The sequence below is a fragment of the Balaenoptera acutorostrata genome, chromosome 17 (assembly GCF_949987535.1).
Source record: "Balaenoptera acutorostrata chromosome 17, mBalAcu1.1, whole genome shotgun sequence".
Taxonomy (NCBI): Eukaryota; Metazoa; Chordata; class Mammalia; order Artiodactyla; family Balaenopteridae; genus Balaenoptera; species Balaenoptera acutorostrata.
The window spans coordinates 41,117,164-41,139,778 of NC_080080.1; the positions used below are offsets into that span (position 1 = coordinate 41,117,164).

Here is a 22,615-nt window from a genome sequence, read left to right on the forward strand (position 1 = left end):
ATGGCGTGTGTTGGTTTCCTGGCTGGAAGTCAGGGAGAATCAAACAAGTGGCCAGTGAAACTGCAGGCCTACATCCTTCAGTGGGAGAAGAGCTAGTGAGAATCTCTGGATCCTGCCCAGGCTGCAGTGGGGGAAAGAGGAGAAGGGAGAGACTTGTCTACAGGAGAAGGAGGTGTGCCTACATCACAGCCCTCTTCTCAGACTGGAGACACCCCTACCAAGGGCAAGGAGTAGTCCTGGGGGCCCCTCTGTCCCTGGTGAGTGCAGGCTGGCTTCTGGGGCCTCCAGGCAAGGAAGAGCCTCTATTGCCAGCTCCTCTGCTTGTTGAACCCTTTGAATGTGGATGTGCCACGGGCTTTCTCCTCAGATTTCTGGGCTCCTCAGAGCAGGTTCCAACTCCCACATCTGTAGTCAGTTGCCATCTGTGTATCGCCAAAACTCCTCGCCCGCTGCTCAGCCCAGACCATTCTCCTGTGGGCTATACTCCAAACCCCAGCAGCTTACTGTACCTCTCCACACCTTTAGGTACCCCCAAATCTTATCTGAATCCAAACTAGATATCTGCATGCTCACACAAGCCCTGTGTCCTCTCAGAATATGCCACCAACACCCTTTCACTCACCTGCCTCAGAAACCAGAAATTCAACCTCATCACAATCCCATCCAATGAGTCACATCATCATATAGACTTCATTTCCTTACAGTCGCAAATTTATTTTTCCCTCTCCGTTCCCACCACCACTGAATTAATTCAGTCCCTCACCATTCATTTCCTGGAGTAGTGCACCACCTCCAACGCCCAAGAGTTACCCTGCTGCCAATCTTGTTCCTTCCAATCAGTTCTCCATATGCTCGCAGAATGAGCTTTCAGAAATGCATATATAATCCCGTTACTCCCCTGCTTAAAACCCTTTGATGATGCCTAAAACAAAGTCAAAAGGCAAATGATAAAATGGGAGGAAATATATGCATCACATATGATAAAGAGTTAACATCCCTAATATATTCAGAGTACCCATATACTGGTGAGAAGACAAACAGAAAAATGGGCAAAGGCTATAAACAGGCCTTTCATCCACTAGGAATGAAATGATCAACAAACCTATGATAAGAACCTGCTGTATAGCATAGGGAACTCTACTCAATACTCTATAATGGCCTATATGGGAAAAGAATCTAAAAAAAAAAGAGTGGACATATGTATATGTATAACTGATTCACTTTGCTGTACACCTGAAACTAACACAATATTGTAAATCAACTATACTCCAATAAAAATAATAATAAAAATAAAAACCTGTGAAAATGTGTGAGCTCTCATTGTCAAGCAAACGCAAATCAAAAAAACAATGAGATTCTACTTTTTCACCTTATAAGATTGGCACAAATTAAGTTTGAGAACAACTAGGAAGATGTGAAGAGGGTGTGAGGACTTATGCATTCTCATATATTTCCACAACCTTTATGAAAAGTAGTTTGCCAGGATACGTTCAAATTTAAAAAGGAATGGAACATTCGGGGCAGCTATCACACCTAGAACTCTTTCCAACAAAAAGAAAAGTACCAATATGTAAGAATATTGGTATATGAATGTTTATTACAGCACTGTTTGTAACAGCAGAAAAACTAGAAACAATCTGAATGACCTTCAATAGAAAACAAAGTTAAATAAAATACATTCACATTATGGAACAATATTATGCAGCCATTTAAAAGAAATGAATGATCAAAATGTATTATCATGGAAGGGTACCCATAATGTATTATTAAGTTTCAAAAAGGCAGGTTACAAAGCAATGTGTATAGCCTTATCTTGTATTTGTAAAAATTAAGCAGTCATATATTTGCACATATTTATTTTATAATCAAGATGTGAAAGAATGTATACCACGGGGGAAATGGGGGTGGAGGCTAGAAGAGAGATTTTTTTAAATATAGCTCTGATTGTTTAACACTCATTTCTCCTCATCCCAGGACCCTGTGTATTCTCTTCACAGCATGCCTTCATCACAGTCCATAATGAATTTCTTATGTTTATTTCTAACATAGGCTTTGTCTATCTCTTTCCAATAGAATATAAATTTTGTGAGAACAGAGACCCATACCCATCTTGGTAACCACTAACTCCTCAGCATCTTACAGGGCCTGGCACTTAAAAATACTTACTGATTCCATATATATGTGTTAGCATACGGTATTTGTTTTTCTCTTTCTGATACTCCAATAAAGATTTTAAAAGTAAATAAAATAAAGTTAATAAGCTAAAAAAATACTTATTGAATTGGTTTATTAATTAATAATTAAATGGTTTCTGTAATTAAAAAAAGAAATTAAAAGGTCAAACTCTTATAATGGCTATTTACAGTTTCTGGAATAAAAGCTTGGAGCACATTCATTCATCATCAGCTTCCTGGCTTTCTCTGCAGCTTCGTCTCCCTGCTCCCCTCACCATGGCCCCCCGTTCTGCCCCAGGAGTTCTTCTCTTCAAGGCTAAGATTCCTTAAGGGCAGGGACCATGTCTTACTAGATTTTGGATCCCTGTGCCTTATACAGTGCCCAATATGTTATAGTTCCTCAGGGAATGTTTGTTAAATGATCACTTCAATTGCAGACATGGGAGGAGGGGAATGAATGAAATGGCTTAGACCTGAAGGAGGGGATCCCCTCTCAATGGGAGCTGCCTTGCCTTACAAGCTCTGGGACCTTGGGAAAATCACTTATAAAATAGATATAACTAAAACATTAACCCCTTTACAGGGTCATTAGTACCCAATGAGATAGCAGGCGTGAATGTATAGTGTAAACTTCAAAGAACTGTACACATATTGTTATTTTTATTAGATAGATAGATAGGCTTAATGTCACATTTATTTCTCGAAATCAAATTTAATCTGTACCAGCTGCCACTGAACAGCAAGAAATTCAATTTCATTATTGTTGGTGTTTCCTTCCACTGCCCCCAGCATCATTCAGAAGTGCCGAGTGCCTTTCCCTGGTCTTCATATTTAAAGAGGACCCTCTCGTCTTCAGCTCCTACCGCTCACTGTGAATATGCTTATGGTCCAAGCCCAGGAGGTCCCCATGTAGACAGGAGGCTCTGTGCTTCCATGCCAATCTGGGACATGCAGTTTTGCCCCGGCTGGGAGCTCTGGCATCTGGAGGCCAACCTGACCAGGTGGACCATGAAGCTTTCCCTTCTAGGGTCCTGGCAGCACTGTGAAGAGCCAGGATGCTGATCATAGCTCAAGAACCCATAGGCTTGCACCCATTGGCAGATTCGGAAATAGTTCTTCCTTTCCCAAGTTGACCACCATCTCCACCCTGCCAGCATGCTTCTCTCCCTCTCTGAACAAATGTAGCACAATCTTCTCACAGAGAAGTCTCCAAGCAACTTCTAAGATCCCTGAGACAAGGGAACGCAAAGATCTGGTTACCTTCCTAAAGCCAAAAGAAGGACAGAGTAAACATTAACAGCCCTTGAAATTAGTCTGACACCTTATCATTATTAAAACAATAATCAGGATAGAGGAATAATAGGAAACCTACTATAATGCAGTTGACTACAATTCCTGTGAAAGCTTTCTCTTAAATGACTCCCAAAACTATAGCTTAAGAATTTGAAAAGGACCCTTGAGAGGGCTCACCTAGTTCAAAACGTAAAGTAACTCTTTCCAACATTCTTGCTACAGTCATCATGGTAGAAAAAAACCCCTCATGCAATTCTGACTAGATGATTCTGTTCTTAAAATAAGATTTAAATTCACTGAAGAAATCTGTTGTCTTGGCTGCTCCCTGTTCAAAAGAAGGACTTTTGCTCCAAAAGAATGCACTTTTCTTTACCCCTCACTTATACTTAAGCTTGCTGTGCCAGCTTTTCTGTAGGCGATTCTGTGATACGTCTCTGCTCTCAGTGAATTGTGGTACCTTCATCAGCACCCCAAGAATTCTCAGTCAAGATGTGCTATCTTTGATAGTAGAGGCCCCTGCTTAATGAATGAGTTATCCAGTGGCTCCCCTGCCTTGGGATCTCATGCAAAGCTGAGTCACCTGCTTTAGTGCATAGAATTCCTTTCACGATGATGTATCACCATTTTTCTGATATCCAAGGTTATCGCTGTTTGCTATAGGTTCAAGGTGCTTTTTTCCATGTCACATTGTCCCATAGATAAAAATAAGAGGTTGTGATACACAATTGAATTTGGATGTCCTGTAACTGGACCTTAAATGATGCAGAGTAAAATCTGTGAACAGCTCCCTAGCCCATTGTCCAGTGTGTATACTGTTGCCACAATGTCTCAGCCATGTGATCTTGGCCAAAGACACAATCCGGTCATACTTCAGATGCCTTATCTACAAAACAGGAGAGTAACTCCACACAGCTTAAAGCTAAGTAGTTAGACCAAAAGCCTGCAGAATCAACTACATTATACTGTATACGATAATAATTTCACAGATGTAATTTCATAAGATGCCTTCCAGTTCTAAAACCTAATATATCATTTACTGGTGAGTTGTGTTTTGCTTTGTTTGAGTCTTAGTTTGCTCTTGCATAAAACAAAAATAATAATCCCTGCTTGAATCACAAGATTATTGTAAAGAGGATTATATAAAATAAACTATGCAAATATATTTTGAAAAGTACAAAGTGTTTTTTTTAATTGAAGTATAGTTGACTTACAATATTATATTAGTTTCAGGTGTGCAACATAGTGATTCAATATTTTTATAGATTATACTCGATATAAAATTATCATAAAATATTGACTGTATTCCCGATGCTATACATTACATCCTTGTAATTTATTTATTTTATACCTAGTTGTTTGTACTTCCTAATCCCTTTCACCTATTTTGCCCTTCCTCCCACCCCTCCACCCCCTGCTGGTAACCACTAGCTTGTTAACTGTATCTGTGAGTCTGTTTCTGTTTTGTTATAATTGTTCATTTATTTTATTTTTTTAAATTCCACAGAAAAGTGAAAAACTAGAGTATTTGTCTTTCTCTCTCTGACTTATTTCACTGAGCAGTTCCATCTATATTGTCACAAATGCCAAAATTTCATTATTTTTTATGGCTGAGGAATATTCCATTGTGTGTGCATTTGTATGTGTGTTTGTATATATATGTATATATACCATATCTTCTTTTTATTAATTTTTATTGGAGTATAGTTGATTTACAATGTCATGTTAGTTTCTGCTGTACAGCAAAGTGAATCTGTTATACATATACTTATATCCATTCTTTTTTAGATTCTTTTCCCATATAGGTCATTACAGAGTACTGAGTAAAGTTCCCTGTGATATACAGTAGGTTCTTTTTAGATATCTATTTTATATATAGAGGTGTGTATATATCTTCTTTATTCATTCACCTGTTGATGGACACTTAGGTTGCTTCTATATCCTGGCTATTGTACATAATGCTGCTATGAATATTAGAATGCATATATCTTTTCAAATTAGTGGGGGTTTTTTTTCTTCAGATAAATACCCAGGATAGGAATTGCTGAATCATCTGGTAGTTCTATAGTTCTATTTTTAATTTTTTTTTTTTTTTTTTTTTTTGGCCATGCCACGCAGCATGCGGGCTCTTAGTTCCCTGACCAGGGATTGAACCCGTGCCCCCTGAATTGGATGCACAGAGTCTTAACCACTGGACCACCAGGGAAGTACCCTCCATACAGTTTTCCATAGTGACTGTACCAATTTACATTTCCACCAACAGTGCATGAGGGGTCCTTTTTCTCCACATCCTTGCCAACACATTTTATTTCTTGTCTTTTTGATGATAGCCATTCTGACAGGTATGAGGTATGTCATTGTGGTTTTGATTTGCATTTCCCTGATGACTAGTGATGTTGAACATCTTTTCATGTGCCTGTCATCCATCTGTGTGTCTTCTTTGGAAAAATACCTATTCAGGTCCTCTGCTAGTTTTATAACCCGATCGATTGTTTTGAGGTTTTAAAATATTAAATTGTATGAGTTCTTTATATATTTTGGATGTTAACTCCTTATAAGACATATAGTTTGCAAATATCTTCTCCCATTCAGTATGTTGCCTTTTCAGTTTGTTGAAGGTTTCCTTCACTATGCAAAAGCTTTTATATTTGATTAGGTCCCATTTGTTTATTTTTGCTAGTTTCCCTTTCTTAAGGAGACAGATCCAAAAAACAATTATTGCTAAGACCAGTGTCAAAGAGTGTACTGCCTATGTTTTCTTCTAGGAGTTTTATGGTTTTGGGTCTTACATTTAGGTCTTTAATCCATTTTGAGTTTATTTTTGTATAATTACATACAGCTGTCCAATTTTCCCAGCACCACTTATTGAAGAAACTGTTTTTACCCCATTGTATATCCTTGCCTTTTTGTCATAGATTAATTTACCATATTAGTGTGGGTTCATTTCTGCAATCTCTCTTCTGTTCCATTATCTATGTGTCTGTTTTTGTACCAGTACCGTATCATTTTGATTACTGTAGCTTTGTATTGTAGCATAGTCTGAAGACAGCTTGATATCTCCAGCTTTGTTCATTTTTCTCAAGACTGATTTGGCTATTTAGAGTCTTTTGTGGTTTCATACAAATTTTAAGATTTTTTGCTCTAATTCTGTGAAAAATGTCATGGGATTACATTGACTCTGTAGATTTCCTTGGGTGATATGGACATTTTAACAATATTAATTCTTCCAGTTCTTGAGCATGGGATATCTTTCCATCAATTTGTATCATCTTCAATTTCCTTTTTTTTTCTTAACTTTTTACAATTTTTATTTTATATTAGACTATAGCTGATTTACAATGTTGTGTTAGTTTCAAGTGTACAGCAAACAATTCAGTTATACGTATACATATGTCTATTCTTCTTCAAATTCTTTTCCCATTTAGGTTATTACATAATATTGAGCAGATTTCCCTGTGCTATATAGTAGGTCCTTCTTGGTTATCTATACATCTTCACTTTCCTTCATCAGTGTTTTATAGTTTTCAAAGTACAGGTCTTTCACTTCCTTGGCTAATATTATTTCTAGGGATTTTAATTCTTTTTGATTCTATTGTAAATGGGATTGTTTTCTTGATTTCTCTTTCATCATTAGTGTATAGATATGCTACAGGTTTCTGTATATTAATCTTGTATCCTCCAAACTTACTGAATTCATTTATTAGCTCTAATAGTTTTTTGGTGGAGTCTTTAGGGTGTTCTATATATAGTATCATGTCATCTACAGATAGTGAGTTTTACTTCTTCCCTTCCAATTTAAATGCCTTTCATTTCTTTTTCCTGTCTGATTGCTGTGGTTAGGACTCCAAAACTATGTTAAATAGAAATGGTGAAAGTTGACATCCTTGTCTTGTTCTTGATCTTAGAGGAAAAGCTTTCAGCTTTTCACCATTGAGTATGATGTTAGCTGTGGATTTGTCATAAATGACCTTTTTAATGTTATGTTCCCTCTATACTCACTTTGTTGAGAGTTTTTATCATGAATGGATGTTGAATTTTGTCAAATGCTTTTCCTGCATTTATTGAGAGGATCATGTGATTTTTTAATTCTTTGTATTGTTAATGTGGTGTATCATGTTGACTGATTTGTGGATATTGAACCATCCTTTCAGCCCTAGAATAAATCCCACTTGAACATGATGTATGATCCTTTTTATGTATTGATGAATTCAGTTTGCTAATATTTTATTGAGGATTTTGTCAATTATGATCATCAGGAATATTGGCCTGTAATTTTCCTTTTTTGTAGTGTCTTTGTTTGGTTTGGGTATCAGGGTGATGCTGACCACATAGAATGAATTTGGAAGTGTTCGCTCCTCTTCAATTTTTTGGAATAGTTTGAGAAGGACAGGTATTAATTCTTTTTTAAATGTTTGGTAGAATTCCCCTGTGAAACTGTCTAGTCCAGAATTTCTTTGGGGGGATTTTTTTGTTTTTTGATTACTGATTCAATTTCATTACTAGTAATCAGTCTGTTCAGATTATCTATTTCTTCCTGATTTAGTTTTGGACAATTGTATGTTTCTACGAATTTATCCATTTTTTTCTAGGTTGTCCATGGCCATAATTATTTTCATATAACTGGACTTCAAACCACTTGTATTATTTACATAATTATTTCTTGGTCAAAAGACATGAACTATCAAACAAAGTAGTTAAGTAACTTTAGACATCTCCATTAACCCCATACAATTTTATTTAAAGCTAGAGAGGGAAGAAATTGTACTCAATTATTCCATTCTTTCCCTGGACTATAGGATGGTCTAACTCTAAGGTTTTCATCTATGGTAAGGAAATATTTATAATCTATATCTTCTTACATCAATGTATACGCTCTATCATAATTACTTCCTTCAGTCTGAAATTTGGGTGCAAAATTAGGTGACATTCAAATCTGGACTATATTAAATACTTTTCGGTTTGATTGAGTCGGATTTGTAAACAAATGACTTTCCTAAAAACATGAAGTCATATAAAATCTTTTACTGTTAATGCCTTGTTCTCTCCTGACACCATAAATAAACCTCATTTCCCCTCAAGGATTAGTGAGAAAAGCACATTTTGAAAAATCTCTCTTTCTGCAAAGATATTAGGTAATTGCTACCCACTGCCTTGTACTTTCTTCCCTTTAGTTCCTAATGAAGAAAGTAAACAACGTTTCAAGTCGAGCGTGTCTTGGAGCTCAGCATTTTAAGCGGACTTCTACTATCTTGGCATTTCTACAAGGTCTGTTACATGATTTACAGTGAAACTGGCTGTGGTGAGCAGCCTAATCTCTACCAATGCCATGTAAAATCAGTCTTGCAACATTTTAGCATTTTCTGCTATTGCTTCTGATGCACTCTCAAGTTTCCTTTCTAGTTTCCTATCATTTTTATTTGGCTACCCCAAGAGCCTCCTTACATTAGCCTGAGCATTCCAAATTCTTGCTTTTCTTTTATTTACTTTTCTTTTCTTTGCTCCTTTAATGCGCACCTATTGGGTCTGCTGTACGCAGTTCACTGAACCCATTTCTGTGGGAAGTTCTAGAAGGACCAGGACATACTGGGTCCCAAGTGTCTTGCAGTAGCATAGAGCAAGCCCAATACTCTTACAAGGTTGAAAGTGACAAGCGTTACAGACAAACTGTGAAATCATATTTGCAGCACAGAAGACTTTTTGGAATAGGCATCCTTCAGACTGAACAGTAAAAGATCAATATGATTTGGACCTGTGGGGATGGAAGAGGGAACACCAGACAAAAGAAGTGGTGTGGGCAAAGGCAGTTCAGGCTGGCTAAATCATTAGGCACCTGGAGGGAAGTAAATTAAGGTTAGAAAGGTAGTTACCAGATCATGGGTATATGTGGTTAGTATTGTGATCATTCTGTGTTACTAATCAACTTAGAAATCTATTCTCTCCCCTATTAAATTCTAGATTAAGTCTCTATGCTAGGTGGAGGGAAGAAAGGAGAGGGGAAGGGAGTAAAAAGAACAAGCAAGTCATGGTCCCTGCCTTCAAGGAATTTAATGGAGGAGAGAGACACGCAGAGATCCTTATAGCACAATGGGTCCTATTATCTACTGTGGGTCTTTGAACTAGTGTAAGAACACAATGTCTTCAAATGCTAAAACCCACCCAATTTTCACCTGTCCCCAATAGAGGAATACCACATGACACTTCTTCTGTGTATTTTGTTAGCAAGATCCTTTTCTCTTTTTCTTTCTCTCTCATGCCTATATGTGCCAGACAGAAAACAAAACTATGTAAAGCAAACTATTAGATTTGAAATTAAATTGAAAATAGTTGAAATTAAGTTGAAGTTAATGGGGGCTAATTTAATTTAATAGATTAAACTGAAAATAGTAGAGTCTCTGGTGAACTGAAGATCCTGTCTAAATGCTTTCTTTTTCTTTTGAGACAATTATATATTCATTTACAGTTGTAAGAAATGATACAAAGATCCCATGTACCCTTTACCTAGATTCCCACAAAGGTAACCTTGAAAAACAAGGTTTTTCACATCACAACCAGGATAGTTTCATTGATATAGTCAGAATACACTACATTTCCATCTCCACAAGGATCCCTCATGTTACCCTGTTATAGTCACACACACCTCCTGCTCCCACTCTCTCCTGAATGCCTGGCAATTCTTACTTTGTTCTCCATTTCTATAATGTTGTCATGTCACAAATGTTATAGAAATAGAATCAGAGCATATGAGCTTTTAGGATTGTTTTTTTTTAACCTCTGGATTATTCTCTGGAGATTTATCCAGGTTACTGCATTTATCAATATTTTTGTTTCTTTTTATTACTGAGTAGTATTCCATGATATGGATGTACCACAGTTTGCTTAACCATTCATCCATTTAAAGTTTGAATAAAGCTTATATAAACATTCATGTACAGGTTTTTGTATGATCAAAATTTTTTATTTCTCTGGAATAAATGCCCAGGAGTGCAATTGCCAGGTTATATGTTAGTTGTATGGTTATATTTTTAAGAAACTGCCAAACTATTTTTCAGAATTGCTGTACCATTTTACATTCCCACCATCAATGTATGAGTGATCCAGTTTCTCTGTAATCCTGTCAGCATTTGATGTCACTATTTTTTATTTTAGCCACTTTGACAAGTAGAGATATCTCATTGTAATTTTAATTTACATTTCCCTAATGGCTAATGATGTTGAACATCTTTCAATGTGCTTCTTTGATATCTGTATATCCTCTTTGGTAAATGTCTCTTTGTGTCTTTTGCTCATTTTCCAGCTGGATCTTTTGGTGTTTTGTTTTGTGACTGTTGAGTTTGGAGATTTTTTTTTTTTCAACTTTATTTTGTACTTTCTATTCGCCATGCTTTTTTTTTTTATAACATCTTTATTGGAGTATAATTGCTTTATGATGGTGTGTTAGTTTCTGCTCTATAACAAAGTGAATCAGCTATATGCATACATATATCTCCATATCCCCTCCCTCTTGGATCTCCCTCCCACCCTCCCTATCCCACCCCTCTAGGTGGTCACATAGCACCGAGCTGATCTCCCTGTGTGATGCAGCTGCTTCCCACTAGCTATCTATTTTACATTTGGTAGTGTATATATATCAATGCTACTCTCTCACTTTGTCCCAGCTTACCTTTCTCCCTCCCCGTGCCCTCAAGTTCATTCTCTACATCTGCGTCTGTATTCCTGTCCTGTCCCTAGGTTTGTTAGAACCTTTTTTTTTTTTTTTTAGATTCCATATATATGTGTTAGCACAGCGTATTTTGTTTTTCTCTTTCTGGCTTACTTCACTCTGTATGACAGACTCTAGGTCCATCCACCTCACTACAAATATTGAGTTTTGAGATTTTAAAAAATATATTCTAGATACAAGTTCTTTGTCAGAAATGTAGTTTGAAGATATTTTTCAGCCAATTTTTAGCTTATCTTTCATCCTCCTAACAGTCTTTCACAGAGCATAAGGTTTTAGTTTTGATGAAGTCCAATTTATCCAATTTGCCTTTTAAGGATCATGCTTTTGATGTCAAGTCTAAGAACTTTTTGCCTAGCTTTAGTCTCCAGAGATTTCTTCTATATTGTTTCTAAGCTTATTGGATGTTTATATGTTACAGTTAAGTCTTTTTGAGTTAATTCTTATATAAACTGTGAGTCTTAGGGTGAGGTTTATTTCTGTGTGTCTGGATATCTACTTGCTCTGGCACCATTTGTTTTTGCATCTTTGTCAAAAACTTACTGGGGAATATCTATGTGGGTCTATTTCCAGGTTCTATATTTTATTCCATTTATTGATGTGTCTATCCCACAACTAACAGCACACAGTCATGATTACTGTCACTATACAATAAGTCTTGAAATTGGGTAGACTGATTCCTCCTACTGTGGTGTTCTTTTCAAGGAATTTAAGCTATTCTAGTCAATTTGCCTTTCCATAAAATTTTAAAATAATGTTTTCTACATCTTCAAAAAATAATGCTGTCTTTGGTTAAGCTTATTCCTAAGTATTTTATTCTTTTTGATGCTATTGTAAATGGAATTGTTCTCCTAATTTCTTTTTTCAGATTGTTCATTGTTAATGTACAGAAATGCAAGTGATGTGTATATGTTGATTTTATATTCTGCAAACAAACTTTGCTAAGTTGGTTTATTAGTTCTAATAAATTTTTTGTGAAATATTAAAATAAAATAAAGCTGGCATTTTGAATTGCATTAAAACTGTATGTCAATTTGAGGAGAACTGGTATGGTTAGTATGTTAAGTCTTCCAATCCATGAACACACTATATCTCCATTTATTTAGGTCTTATTATATTTCTTTCATCAATGTTTTTTACTTTTCAACCTATAAGTCCTGTTTATGTTTTGTTGGATTTACACCTAAGTAGTTTTTAGCAATTGTAAAAGGTATTTTAATTTCAGTATCCACATGTCCACTGCTACTGTATGTTTATCCTGTATCCTATCACCTAAGTAAACTTAGTTCTTAGAGTTCTTTAGTAGATTTCTCTAGATTTTCTACATAGACAGTCACATCATCTGCAAATAGGGACAGTGTTACTTCTTCTTTCCAATCTGTATGTCTTTGATTTTCTTTTCTTGCCTTGTTCAACTAGCCAGAACTCCCAGTTCTCCCTTGAATAACAGTGGTAAGAATGGACATCCTTGCCTTTTTCCTGATCTGAAGAGCAAAGCATTCAGTCTTTCACCATTAAGTATAATGTTAGTTGTAGGTTTTTGTACATGTTCTTTATGTACAAAAACACTTTAGGAATGAGTGTATTTATTTATTTTTTTAACATTGCATATGACAAACAAAATCCATCTGTAGGATATTTTCAGCCTCCAGGTCAGCATCTTGCAACCCCTACAACGATCTTGTCCAAATCTTGATTTTTCCCAACCATTTCAAAGCAAGAGGGGAAGATGGAATGAAAGAAGCTAGTAACTGCAGAGGAAGCTAATAATATTCATTACCCTTCCTAAATTACCATATGGTTTTATCCTTCATGTTTATTGAAAGTGCCACTCAGTTGACTGTACCTTCTATGTTCAAATAGCAGTATCTCCCCTTCTAAGGTAGTCATCTCTTGCCATTCCCAGGAACACCATTCCCCTATGTTAAATAATATCAGGGAAAGAACATATATTTTGATTCTTTTCCCACTTAGTACCTTTCCCCCACTTCCTTGGCCTTCTGCTGTCAAAAGCCTTAGACCTTAGGCAAGACTTCAGCAAGGCTCTTGGTTGCCACTCTTCACAAGAGCTCCAAGTTGAAATGCCTAAATTCAAATTAATAAAGAAATTAAATATAGGAAATCTTAGCCAAGAATAGACTAAACTGAGAAAGACTAAAATATGATGCAAACTAGAAATGAGAAAGAGAAACAGAGAACTACTAAGAAAAGATTTTTCATGGGATGATTGCTCTTTCTCTCAGCATGTTTTCTGAATGAAACTAACTTAAAATAAAGCCATCTGAAAATACCAAAGAACTATCACAGAACTGAAATCTTATGAAAACAGAAAATATAGGCTAATTTTTAACTTAGGTCATCCTCATCAGTTTGTTTAAATATTTATGCTTTATTCTTGAGCTTTAGTTATGAAATCTAGCTAAACAATTGTACAGGACAACGATGTTCCTCTCAATATCAACATATTTTAAGGAATTTGCCATCAATTTAGGGAATCATTTACTCCAAGGCTTCCCTTCAAGGACACAGATTTGCTCTTTACTTTTGTACATAGGAATCAAGAACAAAGTGATTACCCTTGATCACCTCTCAACTGTGGATTTAGCCATCACTTAAGTGAGTACTATTATCCAGCCACACAACATTTTAATCTTTCCCATTACAGCATGTAATTATAATAAAGTCTTTCTGAATTGCATTTTGAACTCTGTATTCTGAGGTAAGTAATCTTTGTCAATTTATCCTAATGTCTTTCAAAAATTTCTACCCTAAGTGGTACAGATTGAGTAATTCTTCTGATCTCATAGGGCCATGGGCCTTGGTAATGCCATGTCCATTTCAGTTCGATTAACTTCGAATGAAAGAGAGAGTTCTGCTTTGGATACTTGGCAATGTAACCATAAGCAGAAGACTAATCATTCAATAATACAAGTTTAAGAAAACAAGAGGTGACTGGAACTCTGTTGTAATGAAATTGCCCGTGCATGGCAGTTTCAGAAGGTTTTTTTTTTCTTCTGGGGGAGTTGAGAGAGCCACACTGCCTCTATCCAATGAAGGTAATTGAGTGAATGATTTCACTTGTTTCTTCTTTGGACTGAATTAGCTCGTCGCCATCTGTGGAGTGTGCTAAATACCTTAGGGGAAGAAGGCTGTTTTCTCATGTCATTTATGTAATGGCTGTGTTGTCACTTGCCACCTTTGAGCAAAATCAATGTGCAGCAGAAGTTGGGCCAGGTTTTCCAAAGCTGAAGTAAAATAGGGAATTGGGGCAATTGTTCAGTTAAATTGAGAACATTTTTAAAAAGCAACACTTTCCTTCAAATTACTCAAACGCTTCAGGGAACATTTCTAATTGCCCTAGCCTAACACTTTTCTTCAGCTGTGGACATCTGGCCACCAAGCTTTTTGCAGGAGCCACAACCAAATATAAATGGGTAAGGAGTTTTCAGGGGGACATATTCTCTTCAACTATTGGAAAGGTGGTCAGGAATAAGAAGGATTGGACTATTCTTCATGAAACTGAAAAATAGAATTTGGAGGATACTGGCAAGATCTACCAACAAGTCAGGGTTAACCTCAGTTGAAGGAGGTTCTCCAAATTTTCCAATGATAAAATGGACTTCCTCGGGAAGCATTGTTTTCTGTAGCTGGAATTGTTCAAGGACCTTAAGGAATGAATCAGTCTTTCTTAAACTCTGGGTTACAACTCACTAAAGAGTTATGAAATCAATTTAGTGAGTTGTAACCACCATTTTTTAAAAAATTGGAATGGATTGGGATGGAATGGGATGGAATAGGATGGAACAGAAAAGAATAGAAATTAAAGATAGGGCATTGCAATAGAAATTAGTACTGTTTTGTGAAACTTTATTTTTAATTATGTATGTGCACTAGGTCACAACGCAAAACATGTTTTTAGCCTGGGCTACAGTCTAAACGGTTGAAAAACACTGCCTTAGACATCTAGCAGAGGGGATGTAATCAGATAGGAGTGATTGAACTATATGACTATTAAGACCTAGCCCAAAAAGGAAAACAGTCAGATAAAAGGGTCATAATCTCCATAAGCTAAAAAGAAATCAGTTCTCAAAAAATACGTAACTATTTCTAATCCTGAGCCTGGAAAAACATTCTCCCATGGGTTCTGATAGAAGAAACACTATATAAAGTATTTTTAAGACCTTATTACACTAAGCACACTGACAAGTTTCATGGGATTTTTAAAATGATGTCCCAAAATATGAGCTCATGGCATCACACCAAAGCAAAGGTCAGAAATCAGGTCTAAAGAAAGCCAATACTGGGTTTCCCTGGTGACGCAGTGGTTGAGAGTCTGCCTGCTAATGCAGGGGACACGGGTTCGAGACCTGGTCTGGGAGGATCCCACATGCCACGGAGCAGCTGGGCCCGTGAGCCACAACTGCTGAGCCTGCGCGTCTGGATCCTGTGCTCCGCAACAAGAGAGGCCGCGATAATGAGAGGCCCGCGCACCGCGATGAAGAGTGGCCCCCGCTTGCCGCAACTAGAGAAAGCCCTCGCACAGAAACGAAGACCCAACACAGCCATAAATAAATAAATAACAAAAGTGATTGTTTTAAAAAAAAAAAGAAAGCCAATACTGATACAGTCCAGTACAAGTGTTTCCGATGATCTGGTTTGTTGAAGGGCAGATATGAGCTTGAATGTGCTCATCTACTGCATAATTTAGTTTGTATCATAAAGGCAACATATTAAAAAACCAGTAGATCATGTTAATGGACAAACAACAGCTGCCTCTCCACCTGTTCTAGAAAAGTCTAAATGCCTTTCAGTTTAAAGCTTTGAATACTTATCTAATTATATTATTGTTAGTTGTTTGGAGAGGTTTTTCTATCTCTCACCATCATTATATACAAAGTGAGCTCTTCAAGGATAGAATAGGGACATGACTTATTTCACTCTCTCAAACCAGCATACTACACAGAATGTAGTAGGTGCTCAATAAATACTTAATGAATAAATGAAAGTGCTTACGCTAATATCAAAGAGAACCCATGATCTAGGGTGGGAAGACAAAGGGTGACAAAGAGAAAAAAGAGAAAGAATTGAGTTTAGGAAGTTTTAGGTTCAGTAAAGCAAGAGATTCCTCTGACAATTCAAGGAGGGCAAGCTCAAATTAAACATAGAAAGAATAAAAGTATTTTGTTTCCAGATCTTTTTCTCTGAGATCTCAATAGAGACATCAAGGCGATATGAACTCCTAAGAATCACCTCCTAATCTAGATTCTGTACCATTCTATGTACTTGTAAACATTTTTGTGTACTTTAGAATTTTCTGTTGCTCTTAAACAACTAGTATCAGAATAAGCTTCCATCTAGAGAATTCAGGAGGAATTTAGGGAGGAAGAGGTATGGGAAGAAAGGACAGGGGAGGATAGGGACTTTGTCTATTATGGAAGGTCAAAACTCCCTCAAGATGGTGGCAGGGAAAGCTGTGTTGCTTCAGCAAGAAGAATATTTCTCAGTTTTGTAAACCAGCCAGCTCTCTATGCCCCTTTAAAGCATTAAAATCAAATCTGTTCCAAAGAGGGAGTGGTGTCTAGTCATTAGAAAACAGCACTCAGAGCCAGACTTTTGACTTTTTCATTTTTGGCTGTGCCACACAATCTCACTATAGCCTTGGCAAACTTTTCCTCTCAACATCTTGAGACCTCTCTTGACACATCTGTGAAATGTATATGAGTGTCAGAGCGTGTGAAGGGTGGATGACATCAAACTGCAAGCAGGAACCATGTTTCCAGTGGAGAAATGCTCAAGGAATTAATGAACATTATATTCCAACGAAGAACTTAGGCTCCATCCCATCAAGGGGTGAGTGTTTGAAAATCACAGAAGAGACCATTAGAATCCAAGTGGTGCGTATGGTGTTACAAAATAGAATAGTACTATGCACACCCATACAGTAGAGTTTTGTATCAGGCAAGATACAAAACAGGTTAACATAAAAATGTAAAAGCTATACAGAGTACATAAAGACACCAGAATTCAAGATTCCTGATGTCTACCTGTAGCTGTCATGTTTCTGTCTTTTGGAGCCATCTAGAATTTTTAAAATTTAGAGTTGGAAACACGCTTAGAGATCATAAAGTCCAGTCTTCCTGCCAAAGTAGGAATCCTCCCCACAAACTCCTTGCAGGTAGCCATTCCACTTCTGCATGAACATTCTGAGTGACAGAGAGCTTACTATATTTCTAGGAAGCCCAATCATTTGTGAATACTGTAGCAATTAAAAAATAGTTCTTTATACTAAGTCTTACACAGTTCTAGCTTCTCTTCGTGCTATTACTATCTGGTAATAAAGGAAACTTTAAAAAATTGTTCAGTAAGAATAGGATGACCAACTGTCATAGTTTGCCTGGAACTGAGAGGTCTCCTGGGATGCAGGGCTTTTGGTGCTAAAACCAGGAGCATCACAGGAAAAACAGGATGATTGGTTGCCTTAATTAAGAACAAATAGAGATGAACTTACCAGAAAGTGCAAAAGGTTTTCATATATTTACTCTCCCATCAGACAACTAACTTCTTGGGCAGTATATCCTTTCGGTAAGCATTGTCTCTCAGATCAAAGGGTTGGAGGAAATTGTGGCTTAACATGATTGGCTCCTCCAGGATTACATTTCTTAGGATAATCATTTTTATTTGACTTACTTTGGGTACGACTGCTTTAGTGTTCTTCGGGAAATACAGAAAAGGATCTCCTGATTTAATCAATGAGAATCACATGGGAGTACAATGTGTTATAGACAACGATGTGTCCCTCATACAAAAGCACTTGTAGGGAATGTAAATTGATACAGCCACTATGGAGAACAGTATGGAGGTTCCTTAAAAAAACTACAAATAGAACTACCATACGACCCAGCAATCCCACTACTGGGCATATACCCTGAGAAAACCATAGGTCAAAAAGAGTCATGTACCAAAATGTTCATTGCAGCTCTATTTACAATAGCCAGGACATGGAAGCAACCTAAATGTCCATCGACAGATGAATGGATAAAGAAGATGTGGCACATATATACAATGGAATATTACTCAGCCATAAAAAGAAATGAAATTGAGGTATTTGTAATGAGGTGGATGGAGTTAGAGTCTGTCATACAGAGTGAAGTAAGTCAGAAAGAGAAAAACAAATACAGTATGCTAACACATATATACGGAATCTAAGGAAAAAAAAAAAAAAAAAGGCCATGAAGAACCTAGTGGCAAGATGGGAATAAAGACACAGACCTACTAGAGAATGGACTTGAGGATGTGGGGAGGGGGTGGGGTGAGATGTGACAGGGTAAGAAAGTGTCATGGACATATATACACTACCAAATGTAAAATAGATAACTAGTGGGAAGCAGCCGCATAGCACAGGGAGATCAGCTCGGTGGGTGCTTTGTGACCACCTAGAGGGGTGGGATGGGGAGGGTGGGAGGGAGGGAGATGCAAGAGGGAAGAGAAATGGGAACATATTGTATATGTATAACTGATTCACTTTGTTATAAAGCAGAAGCTAACACACCATTGTAAGGCAATTATACTTCAATAAAGATGTTTAAAAAAAAAAAAAAAAAAGCACTTGTAATCCAGGTTAACAGTAAAATAATCAGTCCAGAGAAATTAAACAGGAAAAACATGTATACAAGGGCCTTGGTCTATATTTAAAATGACATTCTCAAATCAGAGAATTCCAACTGAGCAATTTCATCTTCAGAAAGTACTGAATCTTCCTACAACAAAGACAGATCTAGCATTCATTAAAGTGTCCCATTGCTGTTTGAAGGAATTCTAACCCTATTAGATTTGTTCAATGAGATAGATTTGTTCCAAAAGGGTCAAAAGTGGATAGATCCCGAGAATAACAGAGGCAAGCTAGTAGAGCCCAACCTGGACGCTGGTCATTTGTGGAATGAATGTTGAGAACAGAGAGATTCCATAAGAATGTTTTGATAAGGAATAAGAGCAATACTAAAAGTGAAAGAAAATAGAAAAACAGGGGAGCTGATGTATGGGGATCTACAACTCTACAAATGTAGAAGACATAAAACCATATATACAATCCATTTAGCAACCATTTAAAGTTATAGAGTCAAGGTTCCCATAGTGAATAATATCTATTCTCCCCAAGGGCAGGAGAGATCTCAGTTCCTGGTTTCTTGCCTGAAAAACCAATGGGAGAGGAAGGTAAGGAGGGAAGATAAACGCATATATGGATTTAGGTACAAAGAGACCCAATGGTTGCTTTAACTTGGGGCAGGCTTTAGTTTGCAGAATCCAGTCCATCAAGCTGCAGCTTCTCTCTTAACAACTCATTTTCCTACAGGGTAAAAATAAGAAAGCCACTTGGTATGGATCTTTTTATCCCAAGTTTTATCTACAAATATAAATTTGATGGCTAGCAGCAATTGACTTGCATGGACTCCACTTGGAATAATGATGAAGTTCAAAAGGTTAATCAAGTTATTAACATTTTAAAAGAAGGGAAATTTTCTCTCCCAGATGGCTTAACAGGTGACTCCTATAAATTACACAGTACATTACAGTGGGCATCCGCTAGCCCAGTTATAGGAGAGAGTCTGTCATCATTTCCATTATAAAGCCCTATTTTCAGAGTTTATAACTCAGCCATAAAACTCTGCTCCAAGCTGGGCCTTGGCTTTGTAGTTGAATTCTCAGCTCAGCAGCAAACTCTTTTTTTTCTTCTTCTCCTTTTCCTTTTCCTTCTCCATCTTCTCCATCTCCATCCTCTCCTGTCTGCCGCCACCATCATCTCCTCCTCTTCCTCCTTCTCCTTCTTCTTCCCATGGTGAAAATGTTTTTTTAAAAAACATTGCTCTACATTAACTAAATTAAAGGAGGACTTGCACATAGGGAACCTTCCAGCCACTTCATATTGAAGCACATTTTTTAATGCTCAGATATTGAGAGGTTTTTTTTCAGAAGCTATTAGAAATCAAGATTTTTCTAATCAAGGCCTGTGTCATAGTCCTTGGAATCATAATAAAGATGTAGAAGCAGCCACTAGCATTTTTGAAGGGGTGAGTTTTCAGGAGAGGGGATTTTATCTTAGAAATGTTTCACCTGATTTCTTGAGTTCCAAATGTCCATATTAATCCCATATAAGTAACAGCATATATCCTGTAATTTCATCAACACATGCATGGGGTTTTGGAGAACACAACATCAGCACAGCAACTTCCAGATGGCGGGTATGTGTGTGTTTACAGGCCACCAGGGTGGAGAGAGAGACAACACACAAAATACAAAGTGACAAAGAAGGTGCGTAAGTGACGAGTGGAGGTCTGCGTTCCAAGTCTGGTCGGTCACAGCCTGGGGAGTTTTTATGGCCTATTCAAGGCTGTGGTGCAGACTAAACAAAGTTTCCTTTACTTTTACCATGACATCCTCAAAGACCAGGCCAGAGGGTGGGGAAGATGAAAGTGTACAGCCAACTCTGCTCAAAAGAGAGGCTGCTGCTTCACGGTGAAAGCTCTGCTGCTGACCTTAGAGCCTCATCCCCAGGCCACCTCCCAAAACCCATCTCAGACAGAAAGTCAAGTCACGTGGTAATTTCTCTGCACAGGCAGGGGTAGGGGGTGGTTCCAGAAATGGGGTTGAAACTCTCTCACAGGGGACAGGCAAAGATAGAGCAGGTCACAGTGGTACTTGGACGGTTTTCCCCCCAAACCTAGGCCAAGGAGGATGCATCTGAAAATGCTTAAGAGAGAGGGTGGTCTTTCTCATCACACCAGCATTTGTCTTGATGCCAACTCAGCCTCTCCTAAAGTTAGGCATCACCTTCCACCTGGAGGGAAGATGGCCCGGGGGCAAAGGGTAACTAATCTCCCTCTCTATCCAGGGAGAGATTTATCAGCCTCCTCCTACATCAGAACAGGAGACTGCAGCTGTTGGATTGTCCAGGGAGCAGCATTTTGGCTTGAGAAATGTTCCAGTGGAGGTGTTAAGATTTATCTACTGAGCTCACCCCAGGCACATCTGTTGAAGAACCTCACTCACATATCCTATTCTCCCAGCCAATGGCCTTCTCACATGTTTTTCAATTTTTTTTTCCTGTTAACATACTTGCTCATTAGCAAAGTTATTTGGCTTGGAGGAAAACTGTGCCCCTTAAAGCTCATCTTTTCCTCCTCTTGAGTCCTGTAGTCATGTCATATTTGAATTTGTGATATACATCACTGTCATTTCCATAGCAATAGAAACAGCAGCCATTGTGAAAACAGGATTCACGATTCACTGAAAGAAAAGAACTGAAAAGAACTTCAGGGAACTGCAGGTCCAGCCTCCTGTCATAGACAGGTATACAGCTAAGCAGACCAAGGACTGCTTTCAATCAGCATGCTCCACCCTTGCGAATAGCTCACCTTTCCTCGCTGTTCTGTAACTAGATGTCTGACCATGTCTCTCCTACACAAACTAGCCAAGAGCTTCAGATGGCAGGGACCACGTCTTGGCCATCATTTTCCCTCTAGCATTTTACCCAGTGTCTGAGAATCGTGGATATTTCAATGAGTTTGTTGAATAATGAATATACCGTACATTGAGCCTATAATCAGCTTTACAGCCAAGATTTGTTCCTGGTGTGTCTAAGTATTTTCTGCTATAGTTTACATCTATTGAAACTCTGGCTCTACATGAAAGAAGTAAATTGTTCAAAGATATCCATGAAATGGTTATTCATTCTAATGTCTAAGACAAGTTATTTATTCACCACCAGATTCTTTAATTGTCCTGCTTAAAAGTCAGCAAACTCTTTATCTTCATAACAATCCATTTTCTGCTAGAACAATGTACTCTATTTCTCTTTGAAGTTTTAAATTCTAACTGAATTCAGAGCACTGAGTGAGGATTCTGAAAGCTTCAGTTCTAGTTCTGCTTGTTGAGTGACCCCCCTGCCAGGTAAGCAACTGCTCTGAGCCTCAGTTTCCTCTTCCATAAGATCCCTGCCTATTTCACAAAGGCCGCTGTGAGGGAAAAACTAAAATAACATATGTGAAAGCCTTTGAAATTTTTAGTTGTATACAAGTGGCAATTATGAGTGTTACTAAAATTATTCAGGTAGGGTGTACTTACTGCCGAACACAGCGGATTGCTTGCCCACCCAGTGGTTACCAGCGCAGAATGATGGTTTCCAGTCACAATCTTATGTCTGTTAAAGAAAACCAGAACCAGACAGTAGTTAAAGCGGTAAAGACACATTTCATTCAGGAACTATTGCAATAGAGGAAAAGAGACCTCAATATAGAACTGGGCTCAATTCCCAAAACAAGAACAAGTGAGGATTTATAGCCAAGGAGAGGGTTGGGAGGGTTGATGGATGGAAAATTACTAAGGGAAGACATCAAGGATAGGGGGAATTCTTGCTTAACTGACCCAAGGGGATTCTTGC

The 22,615-nt window shown here is 37.6% G+C and overlaps 1 pseudogene; it reads left to right on the forward strand.

The window, feature by feature from the left end:
- LOC103009926 (40S ribosomal protein S20-like) overlaps window positions 1–22,615 on the forward strand; it is a 37,095-nt pseudogene continuing 14,480 nt past the window's right edge.